Source organism: Cupressus sempervirens, chromosome 10 (genome assembly GCF_028749045.1).
Source record: "Cupressus sempervirens isolate cs-2001-9-10 chromosome 10, ASM2874904v1, whole genome shotgun sequence".
Classification (NCBI taxonomy): domain Eukaryota; kingdom Viridiplantae; phylum Streptophyta; class Pinopsida; order Cupressales; family Cupressaceae; genus Cupressus; species Cupressus sempervirens.
The window spans coordinates 480,902,784-480,923,005 of NC_143127.1; the positions used below are offsets into that span (position 1 = coordinate 480,902,784).

The 20,222-nt window shown below is 37.5% G+C and overlaps 1 long non-coding RNA gene across 2 annotated transcripts in view; it reads left to right on the top strand.

Annotated features, from left to right (window-relative positions):
* The first annotated feature begins 244 nt into the window (after positions 1 to 244).
* The window catches only part of LOC149534773 (uncharacterized), a 79,196-nt gene continuing 59,218 nt past the window's right edge, over positions 245 to 20,222 (top strand). For both annotated transcript variants that reach the window (XR_016357354.1, XR_016357353.1), the window contains exon 1: positions 245 to 385. This is a non-coding gene — a long non-coding RNA (uncharacterized LOC149534773). The remainder of the gene's footprint in view (positions 386 to 20,222) is intronic.

Sequence of the window (20,222 nt, forward strand, 5' to 3'; positions counted from 1 at the left end):
TTTATATCGATTTGTTAAATTAGTGGTCCACATAGAATTTGAAAATTAAATTTGATTTCAAATGTGATAATAAAAATGAAGAAAATTCCAATGATCCTATATTCCCTTACATGTTAAGAGTGGCCTATTTAATTCCCACAAGATAATCAGATATCCTTCGTTTATATTCTAAAAAATAAACTTTATTTTTTATTATACTATTAAAAATTACTACTATTCATTGAAAAAGATGTAGAAGGTGCTGGACTAGTCCCAAATCATCCAGACAGTTCAGTTACTTTTATTTCCGGCCATTTTACAAGCTCTGGCAGGACAGAGAGGTGCGGCAAGAGATACGACGCTGCAAGGTGTGAAGGTAGTCTAGAGGAATTGAAGCCAAGATCAGGTCAGAATTAAAATGATTCTTGCACATTTTATTGTTATATATCAGTGCGATGAACTCCATAATTTATGAAAGCTCGTACTCGGTTCCTCCGACTGCTTAATGTTTGAATCTTTGCCTTTTTTTGGGTGACATTTGCGTGTGTGGCCCTAGCAACCACGACTTGTATGTGAAGGAATAGTGTATATACTACCTGTAGCATTCCATCACGACCTGCATGAGTATGATTAGTGTTTATTCAGGTCTAGTATTGGTGTTTATGAGGCCTATGGATGTGTATCACGAACTTTATGTGTTAATTTATTGTTAGTATGATTTGTAGATGATCGACGATATTTCCTCGACCTGCATTACTTATGTCTTGCCCCACTCCTTTGAAGAAACTCACCAATTTGATCACGCGATTTATGCTTCCAATTTAACATGTATGTTTACTAGACTAATTGCAACTACCTCATTGGGCAAATTCATTTAGCTTTTATACTTCGATGGAGTGCATATGCCGTTTCAAAATTCCCAATTTGTAATCGGAAAGAAACGCGGGGAAATGGGTCACACAACTTGAGTTACACCTACCAATTGCATTTGTGTGACAATTTCTAATTTCTTTTATCAAATTTTCTATCATGGCGACCTTGATTTATTCGGGTATTGTGTCAAACTGTCATGCATGGAAGGATTCTATGAAAGGCAGTATAACTTCGATTTGCTCACGCCATTTGTACTAGCTTGAAAGTCTCTAAATCCTTTGTATTTCGTGCATATCTTGCAATCAACGGATTCCACTAGATGATCTCTTTCTAGGCAGTCTACCAAAAAAGTTGACGGGCCTTACGTATGCCTTCATATTTAGCAGGGAGGTTGTGACGTCTTCATACAGTTGCTATAGTGCAATTTCTGCATAATTTAAAACGTTAGTATGTTTTCATGCAGATTTTTAAGTTACGAGAAAATGATAAATTATAATTTTTCTCTTTTTTGGTCATGTCCCTAAATTTTAACATAATGATTTAATTAAACTAATTAATTAACTGGTCATAGAATTTAAACAATATAATAAAAGGACTTTTAATTAGTTTAATTAATTAATATGGGGCCTAAGTTAATAATATTTGTATTTGTGATTCTGATTGATTTAGTATATTTTAGACCCATTTTTATTTTAATTGTTTCTGTAGGTGTTGCCGTCGGCTATCTTTTCTAAACCCTCGGGAGTTTTTCTAAAAGGTATTTAACAATGTCACCCTTGTACTAGGGTATATTGGGACGAGGGGACGCTATAATGAGTTCCTGGGACGAGGAGAAAATGGGCCTCATTTTTTAGATGGCAGGGAGATGGCCAGGGGACGGTGGCAAGGGGAGGATGGGATAGGTAGGGGTGTTGTATAATATGCATATAGAACTTGAAATGCTTGTTATGAAATAATGTTTCAATAGAACATACCAAATTAAAATACTTGAACATATCAAAATTGCAACATGAACTAGAACAATTGAACATTCAACATAGTAACATATTACATACCGAATAGTAACATTAAAAAGTAAATAAATAGAAATTCAAGTACCCATTTCAGTGGAAGTGTGGTTGTGGAATGGCAGAGGTGGGGAAACTTGGGTGTGCAAGTACCTGATGCGGCAACGTCTTGGGGACGAGTATTTTGAGGTTTGGGAGGTGGGTGTGAGTCCTTGTGTTACATTGGTATTTAAGCACGACATATAGGTAGCACTTGCATGCGATTTGAATTATTTCTTTGTACTATGAATTTTTGTTGGAGTTCAATAGTGGTCACCATTTTAGAAGTGGAAGATCTTCCCTACTTGGCTTCTTCAGTTTTAGTGGGATTCAACCCTCAGTCTATTCCGTTTTTGTATTATTTGCTCGGATCTGACAAATCTACGCACCATCTTTGTTTACATATACATATATCTATATATCTGGAATTGGTTTGCAATACTTGTTCTAGTATTAATAGGCATTTCTAGCGAATATATTTATATTGTTTTGGCATTTCAAATCGTAGCTCAATCCATGGTGAAGCATCCGTCAATCATCCCCCTCCTTGCCTTGTTTTCCGTACGGTCCCTCAACACACTTGTTCCCCATGCCCATAACATCCTACCATCGTACGGTCTTATTACACTTTCTTCATTGTTGTACATACATCTCTCTCAAGCCGTACGATATAATGTCCCTATCATAAAATAAATGTATTTAATTAAACTTTTGTAATGGGCCGATTGATTTAATGTATCTCGGACCCATTTTTATTGTTGTTTTCATAGTTTGTGTCGCCGTCGGCTATCTTTGTACACCCTCCGAAAGTTTCCCAATGGGTATTCAAGCACGGCTTGTAGGTAGTCTGCAGGTATGCTTCTGGATTATTTTTCTCTGTACTACAAATTCCAGTTGGAGTTCTCTATAATTTCGCCATTTCGGAAGTGAAAGATCTTCCATATTTGGCTCGTGCGGTTTCGGTGAGATTCAACCCTCACCCTATTTCGTTGTTGCATGTATTTCATCACTTGGACCTGACAAATCGGAGTAATATCTTTCGGAAATTGTTATTATTCGCATGTGTTTTATCAAGAACTATTGTGTTTGTGTATGAATCAGATCGCCTTTTGTGTTGGACGCATAAACCCATTCGCGTGGCCTCCCATCTTCTTCTGTACAGCTAACTCCTAACCATACGGCCTCATCAAGCGTCTGTATGACTATCCTTGTCATTCTGTATGGCTTCTAAACTAGAGTATGGTCACTTTTGGATCTTGGAGGCATCATTCTTTCTGGAGGAAGTGTATGAAACATAAGTAGTTCTTGGAGGCATCATTCCTGAAGGCACCATTCTTTCTGGAGGCAATGTACGACACATAAGTAGTTCTTGGAGGCACCATTCTTTCTGGAGGAAGTGTACGACACATAAGTAGTTCCTAGAGGCATCATTCCTAGAGGCACCATTCTTTCTGGAGGTAGTGTACAACACATAAGTAGTTCTTGGAGGCATCATTCTTGGAGGCACCATTCTTTCTGGAGGAACTGTATGGCACATAAGTAGTTTCTGGAGGCATCATTCCTAGAGGCACCATTCTTTCTAGAAGCAGTGTACGGCACGTAAGTAGTTCCTGGAGGCATCATTCCTGGAGGCACCATTCTTTCTGGAGGCAATGTATGTCACATAAGTAGTTCCTGGAGGCATCATTCTTGGAGGCACCTTTTGCAGTTCGGGGTTATTTTGGAACATTACATACGACTTGTTTTCCCCTGAAATGTATAGACACCTCCTCACCCATATCGTATGCCCAAATCCACTACTCTCACCGTACGTCCATCCCATTCCATATTCTGTACGAACATCAAATCTTCCCCATGTTGCATAGTGTGTCACCAACTATACGAACTTCACCAGTCGTACGAGATTCACCAACCGTACATACCTCTGCTTCCAATGTGCAACTAGTATCAACACCGTATGGTCACTTACATCCACCATACACCAAGTTAATGCTATACTATCGATGATTGAATTGCCACAAACACTATTTAGAATTTGCACACACACAGATCGAGGTTGTTTCCTACATCCAATCCAAGTATGAAACATTACAGTGGTACAGAGCAATTGCCTTCAGATCGAGATCCCCTTCGGATTGAGATCCCTCTCGGAACCAGATGCCCTTTGGATCGAGTTTTCCTTCGGACTGAGTTCCCTTTCGGATCAAGTTTCCCTTTGGGTTGAGATTCCCTTCGGACCGAGCTCCCCTTTGGATCAATTTCCCCTTCGGACCAAGATTCTGTTCGGATCAAGATTATCTTTGGATCAAGACCCCCCTTTGGATTGAGGTCCCCTTCGGAAATAGATTGCCTCTAGACAGAGATTCCCTTCGGGCCTAGATTGCCTTCGTGAAATTGATTTTCCTCTTTTTTGTTTGCCTCCCACTGTTCCTCTAAATTTTATCGACAAAATTTATTATTAATGATTTTATTTAAGCATACTATTTATCATGACTGTTAAGAATAAAACAGCAAATTTTAATAATCATGGGGCCACTAACTCCTCAATTTGGGGTTAAAATTTTTGAGCAGCAACAACCGCTAGTCAAAATAGGCTCAATAGTCTCATGGGAACCTGCTTGGAGACATTGATAACATACTCCCATTCTAATGCAGGTAAGGAGTATGATAACATGTATTGTGGATTTAGTACACATACTATCACAATTGCTAGAAAGGTTTAAAACCATTTTCAACATTAGTTTGTGCATATCCTGCAATTATTGTTTTCCATGAAACCATTTTCCAAACAGACATTTTGTCAATCAATTTGAGCACCGCTTTAAATGCTTCCACATTTGACATTCCATTTAGGCACTCTGTCAAACAACTCACTTTTATTGTCCACGATTTCTTATTTTCAATTTTACTGTTTATATTCTGTATATTTTCTACCAAGAATGTGAACTATTTGGAGCTTGATCTGTTCATGTCTTTGTCTTGGAGCAATACTTCCTTGTTTTCTGTACAAAATTTAATGTGTGTGTGTGTGGTTCTTTCCCTTTAGTCGCCTGCCGAATTTTAAAAATTTTCAGCCTGTAGGTAACCACACACATGTTCCTTAATCTGTGCAAGTCTGTCAAATCCTTCTCTGTTGTTTGCAAGTGCTAACTAAATTTAATAACCTGCATGTCAACCGTTTTAGTCTACCAACCATTAACACATTACTTCCGTAGTAATGTTTTTAAAGTTTTAAATTAACTGTTTCCATGCAATTCATTTAGGGTTCAATACTATCTTGGATGCATGCAAAATGAGTGCCCTTTGGTAATAATTTTGCAACTTCATGCATTCCACTTTGTAGTGGGTGAAGGTTATTAAACATTAAATTAAAGGTCTTGGTCTTATTTCAAACCTTTTTGGCATATTGTTGTTAAATAAAAAAGAGTAATACCTATTAGATTTTTCTCTTAGCTCTTTTGAGCATCTTACTACGCCTCAATTCATTTCTTGTACATACATGAATAGTTTTAAGTATTTCCTACCCTCTACCTTTCTAATAATCCTTACTAATTATTATATATTGGTACACGAGAAGAAAAGTCTACTTTGAAATTAATAATTATTATATCATATAATAAAAGCCTAGTTTTTATGCTTAAGACAGTTATATGCTTTAGCCTTATTGTTAACACATGCATGTAAAATTTTCTTTTCCCTACTACTTTTATTCACCATATAAAACTAATAGCATGAGAAACCGAGTTAGACATATCTTGCTTCTTATATGGTATCTTTGTCTAGAAATGACATGATGCAAAGAATTTAATTTAATTCATCTCTCTCCTTTATTGATGTTATCAATTTCCTTGGGCAATTGTAATATGTATCATATATCAATGTAACATGAAAATGGTCTAACCTTGAGATCACCAAAGATCCTATATAATTATTGCATGCTGTGATTGTTTGGTCTTTGGAGGCAAATTTTTTACTGCTTTGGGTCCTTAGAGTGGAGACCATGATTTATGAGTCCTTAACAAACAAAGAAAAAATGCCCTCTATAGCCGGAAAAAACCTTCAACACATTACAAAAAGGTGTTCCACTCTATACAAGATCATTAGCTCGATATAAATATTGAAAAACAAAGTCAAAAATACTGCAATAAAAACTTTCCAAAGTGTGCACAATTCTAATATTTAATTCCTGAACATTGGCGAACAATCAAATATTATGTTACAAGCATAAATTAGAAAACCATAAATATGTATCATGTAAGATTGGATTTATGTGGCTCCCTTGTAAGGGAAAAACCTACTAAATAAGGACAAATATGTATTAATTTCAATAAGTATGATGGGCTATAGCACTCTTCAATTTGCACTCAGACAATATGGGACTATAGTTAAGTGAAAAATACTTTAAGTTCCTCTATTTAATAACACATTGATGATATAATGATCTCAACTCCTTTTTCTTATGTAATCAAAATCTCAAGGGGAAGAGTAACAAAGATAGGGAGGAAATCATTTTGGTTTGCTCAGCCTGATGGATGGTGAAAGGCTAACTTTGATGGTGCCGCTAAAGGTAATCTTGGACATGCTGGCTGTGGAGGGATGATTAGAGAAGCGAATGGAAATTGCATTGATTTTCTGGCAGTTCCTTTAGGCGTGCAGACTAGCCATGTGGCTGAGGCAACTAGAGCTCTCTATGTTATTAAACTCACAAAATGCCTTGAGTGCCGTAATCTTTGGGTTGAGGTGACTCAAAACAATATAATTAGATGCCTAATAAAGCCTCGTGGAATATTGAACCTATCATTAAGGTGGCAGAGGCCATTCTTTCCACCTTCGATAAGGTGTTTAATTCCCATGCATTTCGTGAAACTAACAAAGTGGCTGACCATTGCCAACCTGGCCGTGATGAGTAAAATCATCATGACTTGGCAAGGCGTTATTATAAAAGGAGATAATAAAAATTGATTTGACACATAGCTATGTTGGAAAGATTTTGTATAAAGATAGAACTTATATCTAAGTACTCTAAAGTGAGGAAAAGCATCATTATTAATTGGGGCAATTACAATATAGTGTTTTTAAATTTTGGCACACATGCTTTCTGGGTCTGCAATTTTCTCATATCACCTTGGGAGGGGAACTAAAGAGACAGGAGCTGGATTCATGCAAAGAGTGAAAAGACAAGGAGGAGGTGTGGAAGCAACTTGAAAAAGGTAAAGTTACTACCGAGCTAAAACGCCTTTACAGTTTCAATAGGGAGGTTACTTCTGAATTCTTTAATGGCTGGAATGGTGATACTCTTACAATGTATGGTGCCAATGTGGAGCTCAATGTTTAGTTTATTTATGAGATTACTGGTCTTCCTTGCATTGGGAGGGAATTCAATAAAAAGAGGAAGACCTCTGATGCTACAAGGTGTAAATTTCCTAAAACCAATGAGGATAAATTTCTTGTCAAGGTTGGGGATTACTACAATATAGGATAGATTTAAACCATTTAAAAGTTGGTCCTCACTTGCATCATGGAGATATTCTAGAGTCCACAATTATCATTTTGCTTTGCTTAACCATTACCATTATAAAGTTAGGAACTTAGGGTGTCCTTCCCCTTCTTTCCACTCAAATCTATGCATCATAGTTTGGTTGAATATAGGAAGAAATCGAGCAAGTGTGTCTTACATGGAGGCCTTATTCTCCTTATTTTTGAATGCTGTGAATTGAGGACTCCCAAACCTGTGATTAGAGACCCAAAGCGCAAAAGGAAAGTCGAGGGGAGGGACTTGTGGAGGCAGTTAGGAAGAGCCCTTGGGTAAAGATGTAAGAAGTCTCCTCTTAGCCTTTATAAGCAATTTGATAAGGAGAAGGGCATGAAAATTGGCGATGAGAGTGACTGTGAGTCTAAGAATAATGTGACTCGTGGTCAAGCCCAGGTTTGATGAATCCAAAGGCATAGAAATTGAGGATGACGATGTCTCCTTAGATTCTAGAAGGTAGAAAAATGCCCCTGCATCAAACTTTGAGAAGGATGAAGATAAAAACACCAATATGCAGATGGAGGACAACCCTTTTCTTATGGAAGCTCAAGAGATGGAAGGAAACCAAGAGAATAATGATAAGATTGCTGCTGATAAGAAAAAGCAAAATATTGATGAGAAACTTCAACAATGTGTCATTTGCGAGACCCCTATTGCCAATATTGTTGGGTACCCTAGCTTTGGTTCAATTGCGGGTCCTTCTAACCCTAAAATTCTTGAGATCCCTGCCCATAAAGAGCTTGGGGTTGGGAGGAAAAAGGATTCCATTCAGTAGAGCACTGAGATTTTTGGGGACAATCAACGTGGTCATTTGGAGTTCCTCCATAAGGCTAAAGATAAGGCCAACAACTCTCTTATACTGGATAATTGGATTTACAATGAAATTAATAACCTCAATATTAAGGTGGGAAGTTTGTAGACCCAACCTGAAAAAGAGATTCAGACCAGAAAGAGTTTGGAAGATAGGGTTGGCCAGGTTCTAGAGAAGATCTAATCTTTTGAAAAATATATAAAGGATATTCCTTGTGGTAGTGAAGAGAACATGAATGTGATTGTTCATAAGCTCAAGAAGGTGTCTAGCACCTTGGAGAAGAAAGATGAGAACTAGGAAGCCTGTCAGAATAGGTTGGAGAAGAAGGCTAAAGCTACTGCTATGGAGGGACCTAGCGAATGCTCGTTAGAAAGCATGAAGAAGACTATCCTTGCTTCTTCCAAGGCCAATCAGGCTCTAAAAGACTTTGTCGAGGATATTATTGTCATTGAGATGCAAGTGGCTAATGCTCTTAAGGAGCTTGCCTAGGTTTCTGGTTGTCTCTGTGTTTGAGTCCTATTTTGTCTTTGTGTGCCTCTGGCTGTCGGTTGGGTTTTCTTGTTGTGTCTATGCCAATAGTGTTTTATTCTGGTAATCTTCATTGAACCTCTTTTGTAATGTTTTGTAAGGGGTTTCAAGTTCCACTCTTAACTTGTTTTTGCCTTAAATCTAAAACACATTGATGATATAAAATATTTGGTGACTTAAGATTAAAGGAGAAAAGCACATGGGGAAATATGAAACACTAGAAAATAGGAGCAAAACAAAATCCCAAGAAATAGAGAAGCAAAAAGTGATTTTGTTTGTCCCACATTGGCAAGGTGAATGAATGTATTCTCTTGAAAATGCTACAAAAGAGATTGAAGAGCTCTTTTTGAGCATGCTTGGTTGGATATTGTTATTGCTTATGCTTTGGTTCTTGAAGGAGATTGTGCTTCTTTTTGTTGGTTTGTGAGGATATGTGCCCCATGTTGCAAAATACAATCTGGAGGATTGAAAATGGCTTCACTACAAGAGTTACATTGGAGCTTACTGGGAGTAATTGTAGATTTGATTCATAGTAGCAGTTGTGAGAAGTTTGGGGAGTTTCAAGTGTGGCCATAGCTGTATATATTATTGTTGCTGCATAACAGTTCTAGCTGTGTCATTTTGGTGATGTATTAATGCAAGCTAGGGTTTGAAATTCTTTATATTTTCTGACTGTAATTGATGCAGATATTTATATTCATTTCCAGCAAATGGATGTCTCGAACTTGTGCTTGTAATCTGATTTTTTTTTTGATAAATGATATTTTATTGCTTCATAAAAAAGTTTTACATTATCATTCAAAAAGGCCTAATATCCTTGATTTACCCTTTCCACCCATGCATTGCAGTTAGCAAAAGTTGACAAGCATTCCCTATGACCATAGACACAGGCATTGTTTCAAATAGCACATCCATGCAAATAAGCCATACTAAGGAAAATGGGCATTCGACAAAAGACCACACATGAGCTCACACATGGTGAGCCAGCAACACATTTCCTCCCTGGTTCTGTTGACCAATACTCCTCCTCCCGTGTCGACCTTGCTCTCCTTTCTACCTAAATTTTTTGGTGGCACTGATCTTGGGATCTCCCCTGCGTCTCTTTCTTTGACTTTTCTTGCCGTTTATTTCTGCTTCCTCCTTCGTTCTTCTACCATCCACCTCTTGTCATCCTCCCACTTGGCCACGAAATCCAACAACTCCATCGATGTCGTCCTCACCTCCCCAACCCTTTTCCAAATTGGCATTGCAAAACTGAAGACTATAAGTGACTCCACTCCTTCCGCTAACCCTTCAAGACACCTCTAAAGGCTCTTCGTTGTACGAAAGCCAACTCTAACATTCGCCAAGTCCAACCAACATTGGCCCCAGATGCCACTCTAGTTCCAAACATAATTTAATCATCCTTGTTGCCTCTTCTTTATTCTAAGCTAAAAGAAAGGCCCAATCATAGAACAAGGACAAAATATCAACATTTGTACTTGGACGGAATTTCTCTCCTACGAACTCCTTCCCAAACAAATGACAAACAATTCTGAAATCTCTTCATTAACACAAAACACCTTGTGTTTGTTTTTTCTTCAGCGTCAGCAGATAAAAATTTGCTTCCATTTATTATCCTCTTTATTTTTTCACCACTCTATTTTTTGATTGTGATCTTGGCTTGGTGAGCCTGCTAAATACAATCCTAAATTTAGAAAGTTTTATCCCCTACGGCAAAAGAAATAATGCCATTCCATTATTGTAATTGCAACCTAGAGTTTTGAATCTCCAACAAATGCCCGCATACACCATCATCTCTATCCACTTAACCAATCACTCCACTTCATCATTGCATTGTCACTCCCAAGAGTGTTTTAAATATCATCAAAAGGACAATACTATAAAGGGATGAGAGATAATAAATTTGAAGTCTTCCACTAGCTCTGTATGTTCTAACAAATTCCCTCCAACGTTAGCCATCTTTTCTGCTAATGCATTCCCTTTCCGCCTAGTGTGACTAACATTATATTCCTCAAATCCCGCTAAAAGCCTCTAAATCCTTTTTACAAATTTGTCTAGGAGCCAAGTCTCCATCTTACCCTTTATAATTCCATTTATTACAATTTGAGAATCACTAAAAGGATGGGTTTTCTTGGACCACTTTTCTTAATCATTGTAAGAACAAAAATTGCAGCCAAACATTTTGCTACATTATTGGACCATTTAGGCAATCCCTTCACACCTAGAACCGAAATGTTATTGTATGCATCTAAGATTGCACACCCTACTCCACTACGACCTGGATTACCTTTTGATGCGCCATCAAAGTGAACTCTCAACCTACCATCCCCCATCTTACTCTCATTTTCTTCTCTTTCTTGATTTTCATCTAAAGTTTTAGCCCTTGGCAGCCCATTAAGAGGCCTAAACCAAATCAAGGGCCACTTTGACTGTATACTTGAATCATTTCTAGAGAAAGGAATTTTTGATACGTTAACCTGAGAAGCAACATTGCTTACCAATTCTGATATGGCTCCCTCCAGCCTCTGAGAAAACCTCTCCCAATCCTCCTCTCGAAAAATCCTTCGTTTCCTTTCCTTCCGAATTTCAACACCACCGTCGAAGGGATCATCACCCAAACAACTGCAAAAGGTTGATTTTCCTCTAAACTTGGCCAAAACAAAGCCAATCTTTGATCCTATGTGGAAGTGGACTTGCCCAGTCCAACTTGTTGAAAAAAAGTTCCCAACATTTTATTGAGAACTTACGATGGAGGAGAAAACGGCCAACATTCTCCTCTGCCTCATGACACAAGAAACATTTGAATGGATCATTGAACTGCCTCTATAGCCTCTCGCTAGTCAAGATATGCTCCTTGCAAGCCAAGTAAAGGCCCTAACCTTAGGAAGACAAGCTTGATGTCAGCAGATCCTCAAGGCCCACTTCTCCCTAGACTCCTCATTTTCTCATAGATTGTATCCCTGCTTAACTAAATATTAGCCACTCTTGTAGCAATAACATATAATCTCCTTCCTCCTTTGTTAAAAAAATATCCCTCTTATCCATCAATCTCGTAAATCGCTAAGAAGAATTCATCTCTAGACCCAACTCTCTTGGGTCTTTCCATCTCAAAATTTCACCATCCATTTTTGTCTTTCAGTCCATATAATCCCCCACCTTAGAACCCCACCTTTCTTTAGCTGAATTCATCACAAGCTCTTCATTCAACAATTCTTGCATCGACTCCTTTCCATCCCATAAATCTCCCTAAAATTCCACCTTTTGTTTATCCCAAATCAACCACGAAACATGATCTATGATAATAGGCCTACAGCTAATAGTGAAATTTCAAAGAGCAAATCCCTTGGGTGGATCATCTACTTGCAAAATGCTTTCCTTGCTCCCTCCTTTGAGACATTTCTTACTCAGAATTTGAACCTACCATTGATTAGGTTTGTTGTACATTTCCCACACTAACTTTTCTCCTAGTGCTTCATTCATCTTTCTTCAATTCCTAAGCTTTGCTACCCCATTTGATTTTGGCTTCGAGGCTTTGTCTCATGCCAATAACAAAACTCTATCCTGATCACTGTTACCATTCCATAGGAACTTCTTCATTCTTTGCTCAAACTATTTTAACACCTTCTAAGATAAACAATTACCAGACAATAAATCAGAAGAGCTGAAATCACCAATTTGAGTAATGTGATCCTACTAGCCAATGTCAACCATTGAGACTTCCATCCTTCCATAACCTTGCAGCATCTATCAACTAATTGGTTCCACATACTTGCTCTTCCAACACCAACATATAAAGTAACGCCTAGAAGCTTGTTCGGGAGCTTACCCTGCGAACACCAGAGACTCCTACTATGTTCCTTTGCAAATTATTTTCCATATTTAAAAAAATTCCAACTTCGCTTGATTGATATCTTGCCCTGACTCATCTTGGTAAGTATCCAAAACATGTTTCATAACTCTTGCCTCCCTCACTGATGCTTCTCCAACTAGAAAGGTGTCTTCAGCAAATTGGTCTTAGTTCAACAACATTGCACTTCTCTTACCTGGAAATTGAGTGAATCACTTTGTGAGCGACTATGATATCATCAACAATATGTTTCCCAGGCATAAAACTACTTTGCTCAGGAGAAACAAGTTTATCCAAGACCAATTTCAACTGGTTATTTGCAATCTTTGAAATTATCTTACATATATGTTGTTACATAGGGAGATTGACCTGACGAACTCTTGTTGTCATTCTTTCTTTGGTATCAAGGCCACCAAAGTTTGTTAAAGTCTTGCAACACATACTCACAGGCTCTAGATTCTTGTACCACCCCTAACAACTACACACAAATGACCTTCTAGAACTTATGGTAAGAAAAGGCTTGAAAGCCATCAGGTCTTGGAGATTTATCTCTTGCAAGACCAAAAACAACCACCTTCAACTCTTTTAATACTTATTTGTTCCACGAGCATCCTATTGTCTTCTTCTACTAGAGTCAGCTGAATCACATCCAAAATTTGGTTCCTATTCACACTCGACTACCGGGGCATTAATCTCTTTAGCCACCGAAATCTCTTCCCCTTGTGGTAGGCGCAACTTGAAGATTATATTGACTGATCTCCTTGTTTTAATTGAACAGAAAAAAGAGCTTAGTGTTCTAGTCCCTTGCCCTAAGCCACAACTCCCTTTTTCTGCTTCCAAAAAACTTCTTCCCTTGCAAGGATCTCCTTGTACTTACTCTTGAGGTTCTTCTCAATTTCAAAAATTTGTCTCATCCATCCCCTCTTCTATAATTTTGCTGTTTAGAGCCGCTAACTCACCTTCTATTATCTCCTTCTCCTTAAAAATATTCTTGAAATGGTCCTTGTTCCATAGTTTTAATAGCTTTTTAATGTGTTGTAATTTCTTAAAGAACTTGAAACTTTTATTAGCTTCAATCTCTAGCACCTTGATCTACCACTCCCTGACCATAGCATAAAACCTTCCTCCCTAAACCACATCTATTCAAATTTAAACAAATTCCTTGGAGGAGTGCAATCTTTAATCATCTTGATTGAAATTGAAAAATGATCCAATGTTGAAAAGGGAAGAATCTCTGATTCAAACAATACCTACATTTGTCTCAAATCTCCACTAGCAAAAAAGCAATCTAGTTTCTTTGCTATGCCTGAAAAACTTGCATGTTGATTCATCCATGTGTATTTTCCGCTCTTTGGCCTAATCTCACATAAGTCATTATTTGCTACAAAATCTTGGAAATCTTTTTGAACCCTTTCGATCTTTCCTACCCCACCCCGCTTGTCAACTAGTTCCAGCATGGCATTAAAATCTCTAGCTAAAACAATACATTCTATCCATCAAGATTCAATGATTTTAGTGAGCTTATTTCACATGGCCTTCTTTTCATTATTTTGTCGCTCCGTTTAATCCTATCTTACCCTAGGTTTCTGGGACGAGGGGACATGGGGACAGGGAAACGTGTTTCCGAGACAGATTTTTTTTTTTCTCAGAGTAGGGGACGGCAGTGGGAACGACTATATAAAAAGTAGGGAAATTTGAAATATACAGGAAAATTTTAAATATTCATATAAAAACATGGATCACACATGCTTATATAAATTATAGAACTTTAACATATAATGTTTGAGTTAAATAATTTAATTTTAGATTTCACATGAGAGTGGAAATCAAACAAATTATCAAAACTGAAACATTAATTTTATGGGACAGCCGAGGGAAAGGTTTCTGGAGGTTTCCAAGTTTCTAGGAAGGGGGGATGTGGGGACGGGGTCAATTTTTGCCGGAAACGCGTCCTTGGGTAACATAGGTTTAATCAAAAAAAGATTGACATCCTAAGTAAAAAAGCCTTGATTGTTAACCATTTCCGACCTTGGTCCACCAACTCTACCTCCAAAAACTTAGGATTCCATAGTCCCCAAGCTCCCTAAAGCCCCAACCGCATCCACAAATTTTTTTGACCATCTTACCCTAACACCTAAATATCTAGCGACCATCTCCTTTTTAACTTTTGTCTCCTGTTGATCAAAACGATGGTTGATCAAACAACGTTGGAGCCCTTGACATTCCAAGTAAGGAGCCTTATTGTTTCCTAGGAGGGAATAGGCCCCTCCCGGATCTCAATTTGCTCTAGCCTTTCATACTCCCCGCTTCTTCCAACAGTTTCTGAATAGATTCTTGACGTCTTTTCTGCTTAACTCTATATAAGCTTTTAACTCAAACCAAATCTTTTTTGAGTGTTCTTGGAGATGGGACAACTTCCTCATCCGAAGAATCCTCTGATTCTTCATTTCTATCTACCGCATCCCATCTTGGAGATTGTGGATGTCTTCCTTTGCCTCACCCCTAGAAGGAGACATTTGAATATTTTTTAATATTAGTTCTTATAGAATATTGTCCTCTTGGCTCGATACCAAAAGTAGCTCCACATTAGTTACTGACAGCTGCCATTTTAAATCTTCTACGTTGACCACTAGATTCGCTGCCAAACCTGTGCTACTTCTAGGAACAAGAATCTCTTGACAGACCTTTGCCCCATCTGATTGAGGAGCAACCTTTGGGCTTTCTGTACCCATACCCATCTTTTTCCTAGAATTCATCAAGCCCTTGATGCAAGTAAACGACTGCAAAGTTGTTCCATCCCCTATTGACTTCACCATTTTAGTATTTCCATTACTTATTATGATTGATATACCCTGACCAATATCTGTCATTCCATGCGAGCCTATTGGGGGTTCCCTATCTATAACATTATCTAAATCATTTTTGTCCTTTGCTATCTTCGGGGCTGCAATGACAAGCTTCACCTCTGCTCCTAGTTGCTCCATTACCTCCTTCATTGTTCTCACCCTACCTTCCTGAGGGTTCTCTTTGGAAACATTGGCCATAAGGGTTTCACCTAGCTGCTCTTCATTCCCTTTTCCCTTATCCCTAGAAGTAGACTCCTTCCTATGGTCCCTTTTCTTACAAATCTCACACTTCTTTTCAAGCTTTTCCACCTCAATTTCCTGACATTAGTATCATCTAAGGTTCTGATTTCCAAAGCGTGGGGTAGCAGTGGATAAGGTTTCCATGCTATACATATCCTCACATAAAGCATGAAATCATTTTGATCGATCACTTCATCTTTGCAAATGAACTTTTCCAAGCGATTGCTAATTTGTTCAAGTATCTCCTCATGCTAGTATTAATGGGGAAGATTATAAAGCCTCACCTAGATTACAACTTCTTCCACTAATGCTTGCTTCGGGTTAAAATTAGGGACCCAATCTCTTACGTCAAACTTGATCCCCCCATCATAAAGGACCCATTAAACATTATCCACACTTTTTCTCATTTTTGCCTAGCCTTTACTAAGAAAAACCCATTCATCAGAGTTTTGAGAGTAAAATACTCATCCCAGTTGTCATTGACCCATTTGCAGATTCAAGGATAAAAAGAGCATCCTCCTCCCCATTTCAGAAAAAAGGTTGTCTCCCTTAGTACTCTGACATTTTCTCTCCATGTGTTTGATTCTATTCGTAAGTCTGCTGCCCTTTTAACTATTGTCTTTGGTACAAAGTCAATTGTTTCCTTTGGCTTCTCATGCCATTTAGGAACACATTTCTGAATGCTACCGCCAGTTACATTGTACCTTCTACCACTAAAAACCCTTGCTTCTCCCCATTGCACACTCTTTGGTTTCTTCAAAATTCCTTCAGTGTGTTTCCCTCCACCACTACTCCACTGCTTTTTTAGAGGCTCCCAAGCTCTTTGTGGTAGAGACCAAGGAAGCCTACCACCCCTTCGACCTTGCCCTCAACCTCTAAAGTTTTGCCTTCCATCATGAGAATCTTCCCTAAGAAACCCCCTTCCTCGCCTTCGCTCCATCACACTTTTATATTGATCTTCCCTTGTAATTTGATTTAATCATCTAGGTATTCTGAGTTTGCAATATATTGAATTCATTTTAAGAATTGTATTGGATTTTGGGTGATTTTGTTTAAAGGTTTTCAACATATTATTATTGTTATTGATTTGCAATATGAATCTAACCTTCAATTATATTCTAACTTCTCTCTTCAAGCTTAAAAAAAAACAAGAAGATACAAACAAGGCAGCATATCATATATGAAATTTGTGCAATAAATCTTTTCTACTACATTCTAATCAAAGTGCTTAACTTTATATTTTTGAGAGGTTTGTAGAAATAGAATCATTCTTGAGACTTGTTGATTTGAGTTTTGTTCTCCTATAGCATGCAAAATCAAATACTTGATGTTTTCATGAGAAACTCAAAGCACTCAATTCTCTCTTGGTATAAGGTCATCTTTCATGCTAAGCTTGCCAAGTAAGATCATGAAAAGGCTTCAAGGTTCCTTCTTAATCATGGACTTCACTCAATTTTATGATGTGATATGCTAGTTACACAGAGGGACTTACATTATTCATTCAATGGATCTTAACTCTTTCTCTTATAGATTTGGCTTTACAACGTGCAATGAAAATATAGTTTTGATCTTCAAACCTTTCCACTTGTACCCAAACTTAAATTGGCTAACTTCTATTGTTAACTACAAATGCAAGGAATCATGGATGACTTGTACTCTGCTAGATGTAATCTCACCAATGGTTCCATCCACTCAGTGCAAGCTTCTAATGAACACTCGAATGGTTTTCAAATCAATATATCCTCTCCAATACCATCAAATGGATGCAAACTAAAGATTCACCATCAGCTGAACTTAATTGCATTCAACCATTGACTTACCACACAAGGAACTCCTACCGTCAACAAGAGGCGAGTGGCCTAGATTTGTTTGAATCAATCGAATAAACATCTACAACAACTTACATTCAACTAAACTACTTCAACATGAAAAGGGATATACTCCAAGTGAAAGATTGAGGAAACCATGCAATATTACAAAGCAGTATTAAGTAATCCACCATGATGAACCAACAATGAATTATCAATTACTTTGACAAGCATTATAGAAACAACTTCATCAAGTCTCTCCCTTAGCTAGCCTACTTTAATCTCCAAGTTATCTACTACCTCCAATCTCTAAGCTAATGCCTTACAAATGAGAAGGCCTTGGCCTTTTATAGTAGTTCCATTACAAGAAAGGGCCAAGTTCAATTCAATGGCTGAGGTTTCTTCCCAACACTAATTAGGGTTGCCAAATTTACAACCAACTACATGGAGGCACCAATTAATGGGCCAATTGTAATAACCCCAATAGGTTATAACTTCTTCCAACAAAAATCTTTATACTTCAGTTGTTTGACATTTCGTCAAACACTTTGCAAGCAAGAGTCATCTGACTGATATAACTTTTCAGATTGCTGCAGTGATTCTTGTTTGGATTTCCCTCAAAGAGAATGCTTACAAAAGACTCCAAATTGTCTAAACAATGACCTAACATAAATATGCAACTAATTTTGGCAATAGTGAATGCATATATGAGTTCTAATCATGAAAATGATCACCTACAACCAACTGGTATTTTAACAAACAGTTGGTATGCAAGCTAACTAGCTGATAAAAAATGATATATTAACGCCCAAAGACAACTATTAATGACCAGCAATTGTATCTCCTTAATTGAGAATGAGTGTCCAATACAATATTCATACTAAGTTAGCCAAGACTCTTGGCATTTACAAAGATATCAAAATATGATGATTGTTGGTAAAGTAATATGCACCTACAGCTGCCAATGAAAACTAATGCAACACTAAATATCTAACTTCAATACTCCCCTACAGCAGTACGCTAATCACATGCATGATTAAATACAAGTATAGCCATGGATTGCTGATACCATTGTGAGGAATGTAAAAATGGATGATATATCTATTAATGAATGATAGGTTTGATATGAAATGACAATTACAACAGCACTCTATAGTGAAAGGCAACTATGAAAATACACATCAGACCTGGCATATGAAGTCGCCTTAAAGAATAGATGTATTGCAATACCACTAAACAGAAAATAATCTCCTTAAGTGCCCAAGTCGTGCCTCTCTAGCTGCCGCCCCTGATTGTAGATGGCTGTACTAATTTTCTTTGCTTTTTCGAATTGCTTTTTTTTTTTTTTGGATTGCTTTTCCGGACCTGCTTTTTCGGCCTGCTTTTTTCGGATTGCTTTTTTGGCCTGCTTTTTTCGAACTACTTTTTCGACCTGCTTTTTCGAACTACTTTTTCAGCCTGTTTTTTCAAACTGCTTTTTCGGCCTGCTTTTTGTACTCAAATATTTTTTCTCAATGTAGCACAAATAGAAGATTGAAGTATCTTCCTCCTAGCTGCAATAATTCAAGTGATATTTCACACCCTCAAAATCGCGTACCAATTGAGAGTTTTCGTTCTCAATGGCCACAAATATTTTTTCTTAGTGTAGCACAAATAGAAGACTGAAGTATCTTCCTCCCAGCTGCAATAATTCAAGTGATATTTCACACCCTCAAAATTGCGTACCAATTGAGAGTTTTCGTTCTCAATGGCCAGTTGTGACTATTGCAGAAACCCTAGGCTCCACAATGCACATCAAAAAACATCAACATCAACAACAACAAATCTGGATGATTAGAATGAAGCTCGGGGTGCCTATTTATTCTTTTTCCTCCACTTTCTCCAGAAGCTTCTAGAACATTATTTTATTTTATCTATTAAGTGACTTTATAAAAAATATTTTATAATTGAAGTCACTTTATTAAATTAATTAAATATAAAGTTACCTTTTAATATTTATTTATTTGATAACTTTATAAATAATTAATTTAATACCACTTATTTATTTAATTAAAATAATTAATTAGTCATCCTTATAAAATATTCATTATTTTGGACAACCTAATTAATTAAATTAATTAAATCAAATTGCCTCCAAAATGGGGACATGACAGTCCGCCCTTCTTGAAATTGCTTGTCCCCAAGCAATGGCTGAACAATAAACCAATCAATCCGCCTGGATCCCAAATGTCATCATGAACTATACTACTGTCAATTAACACAAGCTCCTGTGATATCCTCTGCAATATAACCAAGAGGAATCCATAATCAAACTGACAATTACAGCTCAACCAAACTCCAAAATCACAACTGCCACAGTAAGAAACCCATGAGACACAAACTCCTAGAACATCAGAACCCAAGTAAAGTGGACAAATCAAACTGCCAACACAATAAATACCATCAATGCATCCCACTGGCCTATACAAAATGTACAATCCAACTCTGCAATAATGGTGAACGCTCCCGAATGAAACTGTACCAAGTATGGAGAATCCACACACTGAACAACTCCTGTAGCCAACACAACTCTGCAGATCACCAGCCACTGTCTCATAGCCATAATTCCCATGCAGCGCTGATGGTGAAAAGACATCACAAGATAAACAGCAAGAAATGGAACCCAAACCAAATTTGTCTGCCATCAACTCCTCAACACAAGGATAAAAGGC